At 41.4% G+C, this 19,501-nt stretch overlaps 1 protein-coding gene across 4 annotated transcripts in view; it reads right to left on the reverse strand.

Annotated features, from left to right (window-relative positions):
• Positions 1-19,501, reverse strand: part of slc10a7 (solute carrier family 10 member 7) — a 338,969-nt gene that overhangs the window by 54,900 nt on the left and 264,568 nt on the right. The window lies entirely within an intron of this gene.

Consider the following 19,501-nt stretch of genomic DNA (forward strand, 5'->3'; position numbering starts at 1 on the left):
GAGGTTATGCTGGAACTATATAAAACATTAGTTAGGCCACAACTTGAGTACTGTGTGCAGTTCTGCTCACCTCATTACAGAAAGGATATAATTGTATTAGAGAGGGCAGAGAGGAGGTTTACGAGGGTGCTGCCAGGACTGGAAAATTGTGGCTATGAGGAAAGATTGGGTAGGCTGGGGTTGTTCGCTTTGGAGCAGAGGAGGCTGAGGTGAGATTTGATTGAGATGTACAAAATTGAGGGGCCAGGATAAAGTGGATGGGAAGGACCTATTTACTTTAACAAAGAGGTCAGTGACTAGGGGACACAGATTTAGTGATTGGTAGAAAGATTAGAGGGAAGATGTGAAACATTTTTTCACCCAGATGGTTGTGGGGGTCTGGAACTCACTGCCTGAAAGGGTAGTAGAGGCAGAAACCCTAAATTTATTTAAAAGGTGCCTGGATAATGCACCTCAAGTGACATAACCTACAGGTCTAAGAACCAAATGTCAGAAAGTGGGATTAGGCTGGGTGGCTCGTTTTTCAGCCGGCACAGATACGATGGGCCAAGTGGTCTCTTTCTGTGCTGTCACTTTCTATGATTCTAACCCTAGAAATGCACAAGGAATGATTAACAAGTGTTTTTGTTGTGAATCCAAAAATCATTACACAATGGATTGTGTCTAAGACACCCACATCCAGCTCTGAAAATACTTCTAATCTTACTGTTTTCTGGCAGTGACAAAGCCAAAACCATACCTTGCTTCCTCTTGGATGACGAGGTAACCCGAGCCTACAAGACCACCTAATTTTTCCACTATTGATGCAGTGCAGAGTTCGAAAAAAAACCAGTGGATAATCATAGCTTGAGAATTTGCATCGGGCCGTAGCCATTTCGCAACAGAGGCTGCCGGGAGCAGTACTTTTCTCAGAAGACAGAGGCAAAGATCCCTTATTCAGCTTCCAATCTCCAGAGCTCAATGTTAATCCTCTGCTACCGTGTTATTTTAGCATACATCCACCTGGCAAAGGAAGAAGCTGGAGCAAGTCTATCTTCAACATATGTTATACTGGTTTTTATGAATAAACTAAGTGCAGATTACTTATCCCTTCCAGACAGCTTCCGCTCCACAGATGGAAATTGGTTCTTATATATATGTGCCCTAACCTTTCCCCAATTAGCATCAGCTGCTGAATCACAACTAGAGCATGTACTCAATTGTCACAGCATTTGCAAACACATACATTGGGGTCGGGGGTAGGGTGGCAGTGGTAGGTGGTAATCAGCAGGAGGTTTCCTTCACCGTGAGACTTCATGGTGTCCAGATGCAATGTTGTGGACTCCCAGGGCAACGCCCTCCTGACCTTATACCGCTGTGCTGCCACCTCTGGCGTGTCTAACCTGCCAGTGGGAGAGGGCATGCCCAGGATGGTGATGTCTGGGGCATTATCTGTAAGGTATGATTTAGTGAGTATGACTATGCTAGGCTGTTTCTTGGCTGGGTCTGTGGGACAGCTCTCCCAATTTTGGCACAAGTCCCCAGATGTTAGCAATTAGGGCTTTGCAGAATCAACATGGCTGGGTGTGCTTGTCATTTCTGGTGCATAGGCCGATGCAGGATGTTCCATCTGGTTTCATTCCTTTTTGACTTTACTATGGCATTCTGGTACAAATGAGTGGCTTGTTAGGCCATTTCAGAGGCCACTTAAGTGCCAGCCACATTGTTGTGCATTTGGAGTCATATCTAGACTCGACTGGGTAAGGGCAGATTTCCTTCAGGTGGGTTTTTATGACAATCGACGGACGCCATTTCTGGGACTAGCTTTTAATTCCAGGTTTGTTAATTAATTGAATCTAAATTCCAGCAGCTGTTGTGGTGGGATTTGATCATGTGTCCCAGAGCATTAGTCTGGGCCTCTGGATTACTAATCCAGTGACATTACCATTGTGCCACCACTTCCCCACAAATTTCTGACAAAAGGTCAATGATGTAAAATATTAACTCTGTTTCTTTCCCCATAGTCACTATCTGACATGCTGAGCCTTTCAGGCATTATCTGTTTTTAATTTCAGATTTCCAGCATCTGCGGTGTTTTGTCATTGTTCTGTTGTTTATTAGTTACGTGGCTTATCCCCGTTACCCCTTATTTGAACAGGGGTTCAGTATTTGCCTTTCTTCAGTTTCTTGATACAAGTCCTGTTTTCCCAGGATTTTGAAAAATTATGTTAGTAACTGCTATTTTCTAATAAATCATCATCAGTATTCAGGGGTACAGAATAACTGTGCACTAAGACTTCCAAAGCCTTTCTTTCCAGCCCAACAATAGGAAGTGCGCAAATGAATCATTTACAAGTTCTGTATGAATGAAGGAATGGATACATAGACACGTAAAGGTCTTTGTAATTGAAAGTGCTATACTTTTGAGAAAAATTTATGGAATGCATCCTATACATAAAAATGAGAGGTCAGAGATGCAAACAAAAGAAACTCAATTAAAATTGTACTGATTCAACCATTATTTCTGCATTAAATAAGCGATCATGTAATACAGTATATTATCTGTGCTGTTACAAGTCAACCAAGATTTCCTGCACATCCGTGTTGGATAATCACCAATAAGCTATAAAATGCTTTAAGAATTGAATGGGCTTTAATATATTTATTTTGAAAAAACACAGTAAGAGACTTGTCTGAAACTGGAAACACTAGTGATTTTTCCCCCCAAGTCCTTGCTCAATACTTGGAGACATGCTACATTTCAAGTCTCTGGCACTTTCCCTCATCTTTTCTTTCTGTTCTAAATTTGGTACTTGTGTTGGGTTTAACGATTCTACAGGAAGACAGTCCTCCAGTTAGTTTCTTGTTCAAGTGGCTCGAGTGCATTTCAACAGTACATGTTGAGTGTTGGAGTTATGGAGTCACATTTTAGGAGAAAGATGAGGAAATGGAGTTTCAAATTAGTAAAAGGCAAATTTAGGACTGATATCAAAGTCCTTTTTCACTCAAAGGGTAATCGATACATGGAATGGACTTCTGGGTAGAGCATAGGAGAGAAATCCCAATAAGTATTACAGAAGTATTTATATGCTGTGACAGGAAGGTTGGGTAGAACTTTCTGGATGGATGAATTGAGATGGATTGAATGTGTCTGAATTTACCATGTGATTTGTTAAAACTATTTAAAGCAGCACCACAGCAGAATCCACCTGACATTCATATTCACTGCATTTATCTACTGTTCTACTGAAGTCCAACTAAAAATACATTTTCAAATGACATGGGGGCAGATATAAAATTTGGTGAAAATCTGTTGAAACATTTTAAACTAATTGAGGAACCTGTTGATGTTTGTGGAAACATCTAGACTTCCAATATCGCTGTTGCTACATCCATTTTTAAATGGAACCAGTACTTTATGAGATGACTTACATTATCAAGTTTGGTTAAATTGCCAGTACAGGCTTTTGACACAAAAATGCAAAAGCCTACATTTAACATACCCATTTTTGAGAGATGTCCTACAAAACTAACTAAATTGTAAAATGTATAAAGTTAAATAGTTTGTAAGTTACTGAACTAACAAACAGGATGACTTTATGTATCTATTTTTAAAAATAGCAAGTGTCGTACAAGAAGAAGTTCTCTATGAACAGCAGCCTTTCTCGTGGTGAAGAAGAGAGTCAATATAAACATAAAACATGCTGGCTTAATATATTGTGTTATTTAAGTGTGCTTATACAAGGTGCAATCAGGAGAATTTATTCTCTCATCTTCACAATAAAGAGTTGCCAAGAGAAGACAACTTTTTGGCAAAATGATATTGGTACATAAATAAGACTGACTGTGCCAGCCCAATGCTTTTCTCTTCAGAAAGGCAGCTCTGCTACATAAAATAGCCTTTTTTTGGTAATGGAATGGTAATAGGATTCCAAATCTTTACTTCGTGGCAGTTTAATTTTACGTCCCTACCAGTGTATTTTAACCCTAAAGCAAATCAGTTACCTTTAAGATATACTCAATACGATAATGTTATTGATATTACTGTTGTTTAGGACAAGGTAGTAATCTTTAATGTTATTTATTAAACCAGAAACAGTAACTTCTAATACTGTAGATCACTAAATCCTATTGCCACCCAAAAAATAATTATTACACAGAAATATTCATGAATTAAACAAAAGTAACAGATTGGATAATTATCTAATCAAACGATATAATCTGAAATGAACTGTAAAATAGTTGATTATATTCACTTATACATAAAATGGGATATAATTGTGATTGTTTCTTCAGGACAATTTTAGTAGTCATTCCTTTTTTTTCAAATATTAAGAGCTAACATTTATAATAAAACATGGCATTTCCTGATTTTCTTTTATTGTACATTAAATCTTTTTAAAGTAATTCAAGTTAATGTTTTTATTTCATTCAAGGCCGCACTAAATGGGAGCTCAATCACTGGCAAAACAAAACTATTTTTAAACACAGCAGAATCTTTATTTGATTTTAACAGAATTCAAGTGCTTGGGACATTTAATGTCCCCAGAAACATCACTGACCTCTATCTACACAACTGCCCTCTACAAAGTAATTTCATATTGTGAATGGATATTTATGAGGTTGGAGCTGAAAAACCCAGTGCTACTATATTAACTGAGCTACAATGAACACTCCATATTCCCATTAGGACACCTTCCTGTTGTTTAACAAACTCTTGGGAGCTTAAACATGTAGGATTTCCAACTGAACAATGTCAAGCCATAGCTCAATGTCAGGTTCAATGCGACACTCCATGATTAAGGGTCAAATTGTCACCTCATCCGCAATCAATCAGTGAAAATGCAATCTGGCAAATAATCTAATGAAAGCAATGAATCAAACTGAGTTTCACTAAAAAAATTATCATTAAGTGATTTTATGCTCTATGCAGTTGTTATTGACTATAACTTGCATTGCAACTAAATACAGCATATTTTGGAAGAATATTTTACAATTAAACTGAACTCTATTGCTTACTCTGTTATTCTATTGCTTATCCTGTTATATGCTTTTTTGTGTTAAAAATACATCCTGTATACTTTTCTAAAAAGGGAAAACTGTTTGGATACTTTCAACAGTCAAATAAAAAGCTTAAAATATAATCTATCCTTCATATTTATCAGTAATTAACTGAAAATAACTTTTGCATACAGTTGCAGTGGTTACATCACAATCATTTCTCTCCCAATTATTTCACCAATAATAAATGAGAGATTTTAAAAAAAGTTCTAAGGATATCCTTATAACAGATTTTGTCTCTGTAATTTTCTTCTCCCTAATTTCTGCACAGGACCACAGAATTCTTACGGTATAGTAGGCCATTCGGCCCATCGTGTCTGCACCTGCTTTCTGAGCATTTTAACTTAATGCCAATCTCCTGCCTTTTCCCTGTAACCCTGCACATTGTTTCTATTTAAATAATCATCCAATGCCCTCTTGAATACCTCCATTGAACTTGCCTCCACCACACTTCCAGGCAATGCATTTCAAACCCTAACTACTTGCTGTGTGAAAACGTTTTTTCTCCCCTCACATTTGCTTCTTTTGCAAAACACTTTAAAACTGTGCCCTCTGGTTCTCGATCCATTTACAAGCAGGAACAGTTTCTCGCTATCTACTCTGTCCAGACTCCTCATGATTTTGAAAACTTATCGAGTCTCCTCTTAGCTTTCTCCTCTCCAAGGAAAACAGTTCCAACTTCTCCAATCTTTCCTCATAACTGAAGTCTCTCATCCTTGGAACCATTCTCGTAAACCTCTTCTGGACTCTCTCCAATGCGTTCACATCCTTCCTATAGGGTGGCACCCAGAACTGTACACAATGCTCCAACTGAGGTCTAACCAGTGTCTTATATAAATTAATCATAACCTCCCTGCTCTTGTGCTCTATGCCCCTATTAATGAAGCCTAGAATACTGTATACTTTAGTAACAGTTCTCTCTACCTGTCCTACCACCTTTAATGATTTATGTACATATAAATGTCTCTGCTCCTGCACACTCTTTGGAATAGTATCCTTTATTTTATACTGTCTCTCCATGTTCTTTGCACCGAAGTGTATCACCTCACACTTCTCCGCATTGAACTTCATCTACCACCTATCCGACCACTCCACCAATGTGTCAATATCTTCTCTCTTAATTGCCTGCATATCGATCGTTTCTTGCTTTCTAATCAGTTGTTCCACTAATCACATTCCAAAAAACTCTGTTTCCTGTGGCACTGGGATCATATCTCATCAGCTAAACCTCAGCCCCAGCCTTCTACTTGAAAAAGAGAAATCCCAGTAAAGGTCAAGAAAATGTTTTTTTTTGCTGTATCCCTTTCTGTTTTGAATTTGGAACCCTGAGTGATGGACAGTAATTTGAATCATGGCAATAATAGTGAATTCTGGGAGAGCAATTTCCTGCCCTATAACTATTCCAGGGCAGCTGTAGAACTGACATTTATCAACAATGTGACAAATTGTCCACCTTTGCTTGAGCCACAAAAAGCAGGCATAGCTAATTTGACCAGTTACCGTCTTATTGGCCACCTCTCAAAAATCAAAAAAGTGATGGAAGAAGTGTCATTGTTACCAACAAATGACACCTACTCACCAATTACCTGATCAGTGATGTTCAGTTCCACTTCAACCAGAACAATTCATCTCCGCTTTCACAGCCTTCCTTGATCCAGATGTGGACACAAAAACTGTGTAGCAGAGGAAAATGGCTGCCCTCAACATCATGGCTACATTCAACCAAGTACTGTATGGCACCAAAACTGAGGGTCAATGGGAAAACTTCCCAGCAGCTGGAGTCAATCTAACACAGAAGAGAATGGGTGGGTTGTCAGAGTCTAATCATCACAGCTTCGGGGCATAGTTGTTGGGAATTCCTAAGAGTAGTATCCTTGGCCCAATTATCTTCACTAGCTTCATTAGTGACCATCACTTTGCAATAATGCCAGGGATGGGGCTGTTTATTGACGGTTCCACTGTGAGGTTTATTGTATCTACTACCAATAGGTGCACTGTAATTGATCAAGGAACTTAATACAAAAGCGAAATATCACAGAAAAGATGACAAAATCAACATGAAAGTAATGAAGTCCAAACCACTTGTGTTTTTTCTTTAAATGTAAACAACTTCGTATCTTCTACACTTGGGACAAATCCACAACTCAACCCTTCTCTCTCAACCTTTGAGTGCTTCTCACTTGTTTTTCTACCATCTCCTCCCCCATCTCTTTCCATCCATTCTTTCTTTGTCTGTCTCTTATAATCAAACGGCCTTCATTTTCATGGGCAACTTATACAAGCATCAACTTTGGGGAAATGTTAGGCGTGCATCCTATGATCAAAAAGATTGGATTACAAAGCTTGTCTGACACAGTCAAGCTTTTTCAAACTGTGCTCCATTTTCAAATCAAAATGCGGTAGCTTCACTTTGGTTTCCTTTAAAAGCACCTAAGAAAACATTGGGGGCAAAGAAAAAACTTTTGGCTTCTTGTGTTCAAACTTGTCCAGCCTACTTGATTCCATTACCATAACTGACAAATCTTCCCAACTATTATGATAAAAGTAAAGGCATTTGGTGCTAAGATCAGTTTTAAATGTACTTTTAATAGGGTTTTAATGCATTAGGTACAAAGTTAGGATTGGCAGCACCCATTATTTGGGAAAAATAGGTGCGGTTTGGGGACCAAAATGATATTTAATGCCCAAGAGCACATTTCTGATGTGAATTGTGTCAGATATGATCTTGGTAAAGGACAAACAAGAGGAGCTTTTCACCACATCAGAGCAGGACTTAGTTTATTTGCACATGCAAATAAGAGGCTTAACACCTGCTTCTTTTTCTTGTTGCAACATCGGTTTGCCTTGAGGTAGTCAGTGCCAGTGCTGATTGCCTCCAGGAAAGCCAGCACTAAGCACCTTGGGCTGGATTTTGCAGACGCGATTCAGGACCGCATGGAGTTGGGTGGGAGAAAAAACTGTCAGATCCAGAAGTCCTGCCCTCATTTCCATCTCTGGCTATCTTCAGTGAATGTAGGAAAGGTGGTGGGGTGGGGGGTGGGTTTGGTGAGGAACTCTGCACGCTGCTGTTTAGAAGTTTGGTGGCACCATTCTGGAAGCAGGCATTTCAGAACTTCTGGAATTTCCACAGAGATGGCTGCATTTTGGAAGTCTTTTCTAAATCATACCGACAGAGTGGAGGCATGAACCATGGATTGGAGGCAGAAAGAGCATACAAGTTAAGTTAAAATGGTTTCTCCCCTGTTATAGTTCTTTATAAAATGCTGTAGCTTGAGTTATGTTTATGTATATGAAAGTGAGTAGTGACAATGCTGTGAGTGAAAAAGGAAGTGGCCATTAAATAATGTGGTTACCAGGTTGTTACTTTTGACAACTGGCAAGCTGTCAAATGAAAGAACAGCATTGTAAAAGTGGAAACATTTATAGGTGCATTAGAACAGATCATCCACTGGATAAAGTGCTATTCTGCATTGTACAATATAGAAAGCCTGGCTATTGATCTCATACAGGGCTAATTGTTTAAAATTTTTCTATGGTTTTCATTAATTCTTTACAGTAGAGCTCAGTTATCTTTTGGCAGTTTGAAAGCTTTGAATGTTGTCTGAGTTTTTGGCTGTCTTCAAAGGTACTAACGGATTCTGTACTGCAGAGTTTGTTTACACAGCTGTTATGGAGAATGTGAGCTTGTTTACTTTGACAGATTTATGAACTTTTCAAAGGCTTCCAAATGTTGTGATAGGGTTTGAGAGTTCTGTTTATAAAGTGAATACTGAGATAGCGGGTTGGGAGGTGTGAGCGGGGGTGAAGGGGGCGTGAAGGGGGTTGAGGATGAAAGGGGGGTGAAAGGGTGAAGCAAAGTGTAGCAGTGAGGTAGGTGAAGAGTGGTGAAGGTGGGATCTGCAGAACTGGGTCGATGTCTCTGTGAATGGAGGTGGACCTTTTAACCTGGCCACTTTAGTATCTGTCTGCCTCCATCACTGTCTCAATAGGACCGACTCCAGATCACCCCTGCCTCCCCTGGCTGAAAATCCCACTGGCAGGCACTGCCAGGACAGAGGTAGGATCGCGATGTTGGGAAAATTCCCAACTCCTCCCTCCATGATGAAAATCCGGCCCCATGTAAGTAAAAGATAGGTGCTTACTATAATTGCCATTGCTGCCAGTCCCGAGGTCTCCAGCCTCACTTGTGACTCTGACCTCCAGGGCCCACCAGCTCTCCACAAAGGTCCCCCAATGACCCTGATTTCCGAGCACCAACCTCCCTTTCCTCCCGCAACTCCCAGACAGCACAGCAAAAACAGTGTCAAGTTCCGCATGTACTCTGATGAACCCAGTTATACCTCGTTATCACCACCCTTGATCTCTCCACTGTCTTTATGTTGTCAGACTGCTTGTCTGACACCCAGATGAACAGAAGTTTCCTCCAACTAAAAATAGGAAGAAGGAAGCCATCATCTTCAGTCACCACCAAGAACTTGGTTCCCTAGCCACTAACTTCATCTCTCTCCTTGGCAAATGTCTCAGGCTGAGCCAGACTTCTTGCAACCTTGGTTTCAAAGTTCAAACTGAAGATGAGCTTCCAACCACATATTCATGCCAATATCAAGATCATCTATTCCCACCTCTGAAGCTCATCTGACTACACCCCTGCCTTAGCTCATCTGCTGCTGAAACATCATCCAAGCAAAAATCATAGAATGGTTAGGGCACAGGAGGAGGGCATTCAGCCTGTTGTGTCATGCCAGCTCTCTGTAACAGCTACTCAGCTAGTCCGATTCCCCTGCCTTTACCCCATAGCCTTATAATTTTCTACCTTGAGATTTGACTATTTCAAAGCATTCCTGGCAAGCCTCCTACGTTCCATCCTCCATAAATAAGGTCATTCAAAACTCTGTTGCCTGTGTCCTAACTCACACCAATTTCAAGTTCACCAAAACCCCTGTGCTCACTGACCCACACTGGCTTCTGGTTAAACAGTGCTTCAATTTTAAACTTTCATCCTTGTTTTCAAATCATTCCATGGCTTCACCCCCTTCCTAGCTCTGTATTCTGTTGCAACCCTACAAGTCTCCAATATGATTGACCTCAACTGCCCTCTGAATTGACCAGCAAGCCAGTCAGTAATGTCAACCTGCTGCAAAAGTGCCCAAAAAGAACAAAACCACCGGGCATTGACCTGGCATGGAACACAACAAAGGCACATCCAGCCCAGTCAACCCTACAAAGTGCTCCTAACATCTGGCGACTTATGCCAAAATTAGGAAAGCATTACCACAATCAAGTAACAGCCTGACATTATCAAACTCACAGAATTATATCTTTCAGCCAACATCCTGGACTCCTCCAACACCATCTCTGGGTATATCATATCTCACCAGCAGGGCAGATGCATCAGAGATGGCAGCACAGTTGGGAGGGAGTGGCCCTGGGAGTCCTCAACATTGATTCTGGACTCAAGACATTAGGTCAAACATGGGCAAGGAAACCTCCTGCCACCAACCACCACCCTCAACTCACCTGATGAATCAGTACTCCTCCATGTTGACTACCAGTTGAAAGAAGCACTGAGATCATTAAAGGCACAGAATGTACTGTGGATGAGGAACTTCAATCTAATACCAAGAGTGGCTTGGTAGCACAACTGCTGACTGAGCTGGCAGTGTCCTGATGGACATAGTTGAAATACTGGGCCTCCACCAAGAGATGAGGGACCAACAAGAGGGAAAGGCCTTGTCCTCACCAACCTACCTGACACAAATGCATTTGTTCATAAGAGTATTGGTAGGAGTGACTGTCATATAGTTCTTGTAGAGATGAAATCTTGTCTTCACACTGAGAACACATTCCATCAGGTGGTGTGGCACTAGTATCACGTTAAATGGAATAGGTTCAGAACAGATCTAGCAATTCAAAACTAGGTATCCATGAGGTGCTGTGGGCCATCATCAGCAGCAGATTTGTATTCTACTACATGGAATTGTATTCCACCATAATCTCATGGCCTGGCATATCGCTCACCTTACCTTTACCATCAAGCCAGGGACCAACACTGAGACAATAAGCAGTGTGGGAGAGCAAAGCTATACAATCCAGCCACATATATCTGTGAACAGTGAACACTCAAATATCTAATGGGAGGATGGAAGGAGCAGACCTCATGAACATCCCAACCCTCAAGTATGGCGGAGCTCAGCACACGTGTAAGAGACAAGACTGATGCATTTGCATTCCTCTTCAGCCAGAAGTGATGATTGGATTATCCATCTCGGCCTCCTCCTGAGGTCCCCATCAATATATCCTTTAAATTGCATGGACCTGAACATTCCTATGCAGGCCATGCATTCAAATAAATCAACCGCGCATTTGGGGAAAAAAATACCGAAATGTTTCTCCCCACGATCACCGCTGCCAGTCTGCAGCCAATTAGATTCAGTGCATGTGAAGATACAGGATATCTGTATATCTGGATACAGCAAAAGTTATGAACCCCGACAACATTCCAGCTATAGTATGCTGAAAACGTTTGTTGTTCTGGAGACCTGTGCTCCAGAACTAGCCATGCCTCCGGTCAAGCCGTTCCAGAGCAGATACAATACTGGCATCTACCTAACAGAGTGGAAAATATTCCAGATATGTCCTGCCTATGTAAAGCAGAAAAATTCCAATTTTATCAATTACCAACCATCAGATTGCTTTCAATCATTAGGAAAGCAATGGAAGGTGTAGTCGACAGTGCTATCAAGCAACACTTCCTCAGCAATAATCTGTTTGTCATTACTCAGTTTAGGTTCTGCCAGGGCTACTTGGCTCTGGACCTCATTATGGGTTTGGCCCAAGTGTGGATGAAAGAACTGAATTCCAAAGTTGAGGTGAGAGTGACTGCCCTTGATATCAAGGCAGCATTTGACCATGTGTGACATCAAGTGGCCCTAGTAAAATCTGAGTGGATATAAATCAGCGCATAACTCTCCACTGGCTAGAGTCATACTTAGAACAAAGGAAGATAGTTGTGGTTACTGGAGGTCTCTCTAGGACATCACTGCAGGAGTTCCTCAGGGCAGTGAGATAGGCCCAACCATCTTCAGCTGCTTCATCTCCATTATAAGGTCAGAAGTCGGTACATTTGCTGATGATGGAGCAGTTTTCAGTTTTATTCACAACTCCTCAGATAATGAGGCACCCAGTACCTGCATATAGCAAGACTTGAACAACATTCCAGTTTGGGTCGAACAACAAGTAACATTCATGCCACACAAGTGCCAGGTTATGGCCATCTCCAACAAGAGATAATCACCTCCTCTTAACAGCTAACAGGATTACCATCACTGAAACCCCAACCATCATTGCCTCCATTTTCAACACATCATGGGTAAAGAGTGCACCATCTATAAGCCCCATTGCAGCAACTCACGGAGGTTCCTGCAACCACACCTTCCAATTCTGAGGTCTCTACTGCCTTGAGAGCAAGGGCAGCAGGCACATGGGAACGCTACCACCTCAGGCACCTTTCTGACCTGGAAAAATATCGCTGTTCCTTCATTATCACTAGGTAAATATCCTGGAACTCCTACCTATCAGCACTGTGCTTGTAGCTACACCATACAGACCGCAGTGATTCAAGAAGGAAGCTCACCAGCACCTTTTCAATGCCAACTTGGGATGGGGAATAAATGCTGGCCTTGCCAGCGATGCTCACATCCCATGAATGAATCGAAATAAAAGGATATCTGTGCTCCTCTAACTCTGGCCTCTTGAGCATTCCTGATTTGATTCACTCCATGCCAAGCTCTGGAATTCCCTCCCTAAACCTTTCTACCTCTCTTTCCTCCTTGAAGACACTCCTTAAAATCTACCTGTTTGACCAAGCTTTTGGCCATTTTGACCTAATATGTGGCTCAGTGTGAAATTTTTGTTTTACAATGTTCCTATAAAGTGCCTTGAGACGCTTTACTTTGTTAAAGGCATTATATGAGTACAAGCTGTTTTTGTTGTTGGCAGCACTCCTCACTCGCCAGCTTCTGATCCACCACCCCCCAACACCACTCCTGAGGTCTGTGAGCATCGTACCTGACCACCTAATTTCCTAACACTACACCTGAGGAGTGTGATCTTCCCACCCAATCCCCCATCAGTGCTCCTGAGGTCTGCAGTCTTCTTACCTGGCCTCTCAACACTATTCTCGAGATCTGCGGTCTTGTCAGCCGACCCCCCCACAACAGTGCTCCTGAGGCCTGCATTTTTCCTATTGGATCCCCCAATACTATTCTTGAGGGCTGCCATCTTCCTACCTGATCCCCTCAGCAGTGCTCCTGAAGACTGCAATCTTCCTGTGCAACCCCTCCCCTTAACAGTATTCCCAAGGTCTGATATCTTCCTACCCGACCTCTTAAAGTACCCCCAAAAACTGGTATCATTCTACCCAACTCCCCAATAGTACTCCTGAGGACTGCAATTATTCGACCCAACCCCCCAACAGTACTCCTCAGGACTGTAATCATTCTACCCGAACCCCCAACAGTACTCCCGAGAACTGCAATCATTCTACCCAACTCCCCAGTAGTACTCCTGAGGACAGCAATTATTCTACCCAACTCCCCAGTAGTACTCCTGAGGCTGCAATCATTCTACCCAACCCCCAACAGTGCTCCCGAGGACTGCAATCTTTCTACCCAACCCCCCCCACCCCCCCCAACACTACTCCCAAGGTTTATGAACTTCCTACTTGATGGTCCACCAAATCTCGATCATGGGCTCCAAGATACTCCTCCTCCAGATCCTTGCAATTCAACATGAACATTTACCTGGACATTTGAACACTATGCTGTGTGGGCTCCTACTGAATGCATTACGATGAGGTTTGAGGTCCAAAATCCAGGGCTACTCAGATCTCCACATAAGATCACGGGCTTTTACCACTGTGCAGGAAGGGTGACCAAAAATAGGTGCAAATGGATTTCTAGACCATTGTCTCTTGTCTCACTGGTTGAGCAATATTCTGGGTTGATCTTACCTATGTAATTTAATATTATTCATAATTAAATGGAGTCGCCTCCCATAATCTTTTCTTCAGAATATAAAGTTTAAGCTTTCCGCATTCTTGCTGCTCTTCACAGCAATTCCATTGCATAGAACTATAAACATTTACAGCACAGAAAGAAACCATTCAACCCATCTTGTCTATGCTGGTTCTTTACTCGAGCAAGCCAAAACTAATCCTACTGTTATGCTTTCTTCTCATATCCACCAATGCTTCAAATAGTTATTCAATATTCTCTGAAAAGATACAGTAGACTCTGCCTTAACCACACCCTGTTGCAAAGCATTCATGCCTCAACTAGTTCCACGATGAAGAAATTTCTCCAAGCACCTCTCCTCACCTTAACAACAATTTTAAATCAGTAAACGGGTGTCACAGACTCCTCAACCAAGGAAATATTTTCGCTCTCTGCACTCTTCACAATTTTAAAATTCTCCACTAAATGTCCTCTTTGTCTTCTTTGCTCCAGTGGAAATAGTCGCAATATCTGAAGTCCCTCTTCATAACAATAGTTCTTCAAGCTGGCCATCATTCTGTTGAAACAATGCTTTCCACTCACTCGAGTTGTACTGTCATTTTCTATACTGGGGATCCAAAACAGAACTGCTGCTCCTTCTTAAATGTTTTGTCTATTCTCTCTGCTGATGTCTTAAGTGGTGTGTTACTATTATTTATTCAGGTGACAAGAAGTATGCTGAGAAAGAGGCACATAATATTTGTGCCAAACTGTCTTTAACCAATATGGACCCTAGTGGACTCTTGGATGCAAATTAACTCATTGTATCCTACTTAGGACGGGGCAGCAGATGCATGGGAACGCCATCTCATGGTGTATCCTGACTTGGAATTATATTGCCCTTCTTTCACTGACGGTGGGTCAAAATCCTGGAACTCCCTTCCGAACAGCACTGTGGGGTCTATCTACACCTCATGGACTGCAGCGGTTCAAGAAGGCAGCACACCACCAGTTTTTCAAGGGCAACTAGGGATGGGCAATAAATGCTGGCTGTGTAAGCGATGCTCACACCCCATGGAAAATGTAAAAAGAAACTGCAATCTGCTTCCTTATCAAGCTCTGTAGTAGATAAGTTTTTGCTTCATCTTCAATGCCTGTCAAATAACCTTCTTTGCAAACACAACAGTGAATCAAGAGAAGATATCTTTCAACTGCATATTCTTCAATTTCCATCTGGTTGCTCTCATCCCATAGAGCAATACCAGTTCATTCCAAAGCAATGTTCTTTGGCAGATAAATGCCAATTATTCATTATGATACTCAAGCAACAAAGCCCAAAGATATACAATAAATACCACAAATATAGAGTAAGGGCTGAATAAGCGGGCTGCCTCTGGGTTTGCTTCTTGGCAGGTTGAGGAGGAGAGCAGGCCAAACCAGCAAGCCAGCAGCCTTCAGGGAACAGCTGGATGTCAGTGTGCTGCTGAGCTCAAAGCCTTAAAGGAGGGTGGAGTGAACTGGCTGCAAGAAAAGGCTGAGGGAATCGGCAACCATTTTTGTACCCCAAGCACTGCCTGAGAGAGTGGTTTCCAGGAGCTGCTCTTGCAACGGCAAGCCTCTGCTCACAGATGTGCTCAGCTTACACCATTAAATGGTCAAATTACATCTTATTTTCATGCCACACTGACCTCTCGCTATGCAGCCGCCTCTTCTGAGAGGGTTCTGACAGCATGGGGCCCAGGCGATGCTATCAAAATTGCACTGTCCTTGGAAACTTGCTACTAGTTGCCATTTAATAAGCTTACTTGGTTTCCCACCACTGCCGGTTGTGTTGCCGTCACCTAACAGAAGCTGCTTCCGGGAAAAGCAGGAGGAGGCACAAACACATTTTTCTCTGGTTTTGCTTGCTCCCCTGCCTCCAAGGGCCTGGAAAACTTATTCCCTGAATGTCTGAAAGATGCGACAAGCCAATGTTCAATCTGTTACTGCATATTTATATATTGCAGATCCAGGAAGGTAGAATTAAAGTGATCAACATATTAGGTTACATACAATTATAATAATGAACTGGATTATACCAGCTAATTGTTTCAATTTATACAACTTGTACTTCATGTTTTCCACTTTAAATCATACTGGTGACCCAAAATGGCCTGCGCCCTACTTCCCCTCTGGTGGTATCTACTCCAGTGTAATTTCTCTGCCCTTTTCCCATGCCCCGTAAAATAAAAGGTTTCTTCTTAATTTCACTGTTAACCTTTTCCTACCAATCCTAAATTTATGCTCTTTTTAACCTTTCACTGTGTACGTTTCAAAACTTTAATCATTATGGAATAGATTTTGTTAGAGCAGGGCACCTCACAGCGTGGTTCATTAGTTAGATTTAGAATTGCATATTTAGGTTTTAAAATGTTTTTCACATGATGTTACTGGAAGCGCGATTTGTAGTGAGAGCAACACTGAAGCTCTTTAACCAGTGAGATTAAAGGATTGAGAAATAAAGGGGAGGGACTGAGGAGGAGAGTGAATTGTCTAAGACATATAAAAGTGATGTCTCTTTACACCCTATTATATCTATGACTGGTTCTGCACAACATGAATTAGCAAAATGGTGGAGTAAAGTGCTGCAAACAGTTCCAAGCAAGTTTTCCACATACATGGTGAAGGATTTCTTCAGCTTTGTGAAAACTATACAAGACCTGTGTATCGATAGCAATGCCATTTCCATGTGCTCACTCGACATTGCGAGCCTATTCACTAATGTGTCGCTTGAGGAAGACTTAGACATTTGCGTCATGTCACTATATCATGGCAATCTCGAGACGCCGGCATTGTCATTGAACTTATGAACTTAGCAACTCGCACAGTTGAATTCAACTTTAACAACACCATTATTGCCCAAATACAAACCATGGATCCGCCTAGGCTCAACTCTCGCTAACACTTTCGTCGGTTTCCATGAGAAGAGTATTTTTGATGGATTAACCCCTAACTTCCTACCTCTTGCACATTTCTGAGATGTAGATGATACATTTGCTATACTTGAATCTGCAGCTGCACGTAAGAATTTCTTTACACACCTCAATGGGCTCCATCCCATGTTCAAATTTGCCTTTGAAAAGGAGCAGTCAAATGAGCTCCCTGTCATGAATCCACTAATGAGTTCTCTATTACTGCTTACCGTAAGCCTACCTTCACTGGTTAATATACCTATTGGGATTTGTACAGCTCCACACACTATAAGATTGGCTCTTACTGGCAATCTCATAAAAAGGCCTTGAGCCATTTGCTCACCATGCAAGCTTGATGCTGAAATAGGGTGCATCAAAGCTATTTTGTGGTATACTGCCTATCCCGATCAGATCAGTGCTCACTGTATATATCGCACAAACTCATGAATGAGCTTAAGGCTGCCACTTTCAGTCCTGAAAAATGCCCAGTCTACTTCAGATTACCTTGGAAGGTATAATGTCTCAAAAATTTGAACAACAGGTGAAGCTAGCCATTTCATGCTGCTACCATGCAGTAGCAACACAAAGTGGTATTCTCCACTAACAGAATACTGTGGCCAAACCAAAAAGATATTCTGTCTATCACACAAATGAGTAATATGGTATATGAATTTCTGTGCCAGTGTGATGCCAGGTACGTAGGACATACATCCCAGTGACCGGTGGATCGTATCAAACACCATGTCCCTTTGGCTGTTTGCAACTGGCAGAGTACTGACCGTACTTGGACATTACGTTCTGAGTTATGCAAGCACAGGCTGGCTAATATTAGATGTGATATTGACACTGTGATGTAACTCGATGTGTTATTGGGGGGGAGATGGTGACATAATAGTAATGTTGCTAGACTAGTAATCCAGAGAGCCAGGCTAATGCTCTGGGGGCATGGGTTCAAATTCCACCATGGCAGCTGGTGAAATTTGAATTCAGTTAATAGAAATCTGGAATATAAAGCTTAGTCTCAGTAATAGTGGTCATGAAACTATCATCGATTGTAGTAAACACTCATCTCTTTCACTAATGTCCTTCAGGGAAGAAAATCTGTTATCCTTATTTGGTCTGGTTGACATGTGACTCAAGACCCACAGCAGTATGGCTGACTCTTAACTGCCCTCTGAAGAGGCCTGGCAAGCCACTCAGTACAAGGGCAATTAAGAATGGGCAACAAATGCTGGCCTTGACAGTGACACCCACATCCCATGAAAGAATAAAATAAATAAATAAATAAATAAAATCTGCGATTGGACAGCACTTACTAAGCAATCCCGGTGTGCTAAGAATTGCACTAACAGCCAATTTAGGATTATCAGTCAGGCTCATAATGTGGCTCAATTATATCTGCTAAAAGCTACATATATATTCATACACAGGGCCTTGTCCTCTGCAAACAAAAACAGCATGTCTAGGCATTACACTTTTATCAATTAAACAAAAGCTTGGGGGACAATTGTTCCCTGGTGCATTCTTCATGGCAACATCTCAACCAGAGTCCACTTGCCAACCAATCAGCACCCTTTTCCTCAAGCAGTATAAACTGTTGTTCCCTTTGAAATTTGGTATTCTTGTCTGTCCTGATGAGTGCAAGACAAAAAGCTTCGATAGCATGTCTCTTTTTTCAGCAATATTCATAATTGTTTACTTTTGGGCAAAAAAGGTTGATTGACAGTCATTAATAATTATCACATTATTAAAAAGGCACTTACACTGTTAATTTTTAGACTTAATTTTGTGTTGAGCTAACACACAATTAATGCACAAATGCAGTAACATCATGAAAAACATGAGGAGTTTAAGCACAAGATGCTGTTTTTACAGTGCCAATGGTGGAATGCCGCAAATAAGCCAGGAACTAGTGGCAATTTGCAATTCACAACTGCATATTGCTGACCAACTTGCACATTAACAATGGTATACATCATTCCGTTGGCATCATTTTTTTCAGTAAAATCTGGTCCTATACATGAAACATAAAACGTGTAATGGAGTGGAGCAGTGCAAAAGAATAAAAAGCTTGCTTGTTGGCATTGTACTGACTTTGATGATTTGGTAATATTAGCAGTATTTTCACAAAAGGAAAAGGTAAAGAAGTATTTAGTGCACTGGGAGTTAAACTGACTTTATTCAGTTAATTTTTTGTCACCTACAAATTTTGCTAGCCATTGTTTCCCCTTCCTTTTCTCATGCTCCCTGGAAGTGGAGGGGTGTGGTGTAAAACAGCTAGTTTTATCTCTCCTCACTTGGAAAGCATATGAAATTCCACCTATCCGCCTATTCCACATTCTGCTTAAGGACCAACAAAAATTCAAAGCCTCAAGATCCCTCTATTTCAGGGACCAGAGAGAAGCACAATATGAGCAGGCAAGGGAGAGATCTGAGGAAGGACCTGGCTTATTTAAAATTCTGATAGAAGTCAGGCATCACTGAAAGACGTTGAATTAGTAGTATTATGTGGTCTGT

Source organism: Cetorhinus maximus, chromosome 1, assembly GCF_964194155.1.
Source record: "Cetorhinus maximus chromosome 1, sCetMax3.hap1.1, whole genome shotgun sequence".
NCBI lineage: Eukaryota > Metazoa > Chordata > Chondrichthyes > Lamniformes > Cetorhinidae > Cetorhinus > Cetorhinus maximus.